We start from the raw sequence: 2,172 nt of genomic DNA, 5'->3' as shown, positions 1-2,172 counted from the left end.
CTTTCTTACCCCCTTAGGGGTTAAGACGGGAAGACTAATAAAGAAAGCTACTTCTAGATCTTCTTCTTATATAGGAGGAGGCGTAGGGAGGTAAGCGTATTCTAGCTCTACCGCTTTCCTATAGTCTCCTTCTTTATCTAGATTATCTAATTTAGTAGCTTCCTCTTTTTCTTTAAAATTAGTATTATCCTCGACTACTTCGACGTTAGTTTCTTCTTTTATTTCCTTATCTAGGACCTCTTCTTAAGACTATTAAGAAGGGGGGATTTAAATCTTTTAAATTAGCTAATATTATAAGAGTAAGAGGGGCTATTAATCCCTCTTTCTATCGAAGAAGCTAGATTCGTCGAAAATTATATCCCTAGTAGAAATAACCTTCTATAAAAGAGGAATCTAGATCCAGAAGATATTTATAGAATTATAACTAACGAGGTAACTAATAAAGGCTCTAGGATTAAGCTTTCTTTTCTTTATTCTTTTTAGCTATATATCGGTAGATATTATATATACCTTATAGCTATAGGTATAAAGGTAGGCTAGCGAGGCCCTCTTCTTTATAAAGAGCTCGAGGGGTAATTTCTAGTTTATTCCTTAGTTTAGTTCCCTAGGGTCCTTAGGGTCCCTAAGGGTCCGGTTCTAAAGGTAATCGGCGGTCTCTATAACTTCCCTCTAAAGGTTATAGGGAAGCCTTATAATAAGTCTTATTATATAGGCCCTTTTTATTATAGCACCCCTTAATCTTTCTACCCCTCCGTTCTAGGCCTAGGTATTTAGTGCTAATAGGAGGGGTAAAATGCCCCTTTTTCGAAGCTAATTTAAGATATCCTTTATAAATAGCTCTCTATTAAACTATATCTTCTTTACCTCGTAGCTAAAGTAGGATTTTATCTAGTTAATAAAGTCCTAGAGGGCAGACTAGTTATACTTAGGTAGGTCTATAGGAAATAAGGGAAAAGCATCCCTAAAAAAGCGTCTATAAAAACATTACCCTAATAAAGCTTTCCTAATCCTTAGAGACGTCGGTCTAGTCGACCTAAATTTCCTTATATAGCTAGTCCGGCCGTAAAAGGGTTCGTCTAGAAATTCGTCTCTTAGTCTTTCCTTAGCTATAGTATTTATATTTAACGGTCTTTAGGCCCTTTATTTATACGCCCTATTATTAGCCTAGCTTATATAAAGCTAGGGGGCCTAGGTAACTAAGTCTTACGTGCTAAAGAATACCGTCTCCTTAGGCTACTAAAAGAGGGTCCTTTATAGTAGACCTATTCCTCTTAGTAGGGAAAGCTAACTTCTTAAGTAGTTCCTTCTTATAAATAGGTCGGAATTTAAGAATAAATAAACCGAATTTCTCTTTAATAAGCCTAATCGTTTAATTCTCCTAGACTAGCCTTATAGGCTCTAACGTTATATCCTAGAAGATTCCTTCCTCTTAAAGAAAGCGGAAGGAAATTAAGCTCGTTAAAAATTAAGGGTAAAAAGCTACCCTTTTTTATTAAAGAATTCGTATAAACCCGTTAGGTAATTTTATCGTAAAATTTACCCTTCTATATCCCTCTATCTATATAGTTAACTCCCTAGTAATAAGGTATTCCCTCTATACCTTCTTAAAGGACCGGAATCGTAATAATATATTATAGATATTAAGGGAAGTACCGGAGTTAAGGATAGCTGATTTTCATAGGGGATAATCGGAGGGTCTTAATAGGTAGTCTTACTAATCTATAAGGAAGATAAATACTAGATTTACTATACTAACGATTTTTCCTCGAATTTATAGCTCGAATAGAGGTAGTAGCGTTACTAGTTACTATTTCTTAGTAACCTAAATCTCGTCTATCTTCCTTCTTCTATAATAAGGGGTCCTCCTTAAGAGACTATTATATCGTTTCTTATAGCCTCTTTAAAGGGTTAAATCCTTTAGGTCGGTTTTCCTTAAAGACCTACTAGTATTATAATAACTAATAGCCTAGGGATTTATAGGCTAGGTAGCTATTTCGTCGTTTAGTCTTTTATTTCTTTAAGGAATCCTCGTCCCGATCTATAAGGTCTACTTAAAAACCTCCCCTTTTTATCCCTTATTACTAATTTTAACGAAGAGGTTTAATTTCGACTAGTTCCTTAATTTTTTAACTAACGGACTAAAAGGTCTATTAGGGGACTAGTCGGGCCGGT

The sequence above is a fragment of the Hirsutella rhossiliensis genome, assembly GCF_020360975.1.
Source record: "Hirsutella rhossiliensis strain HR02 chromosome Unknown scaffold00008, whole genome shotgun sequence".
NCBI lineage: Eukaryota > Fungi > Ascomycota > Sordariomycetes > Hypocreales > Ophiocordycipitaceae > Hirsutella > Hirsutella rhossiliensis.
This window is presented reverse-complemented; position numbering follows the sequence as displayed.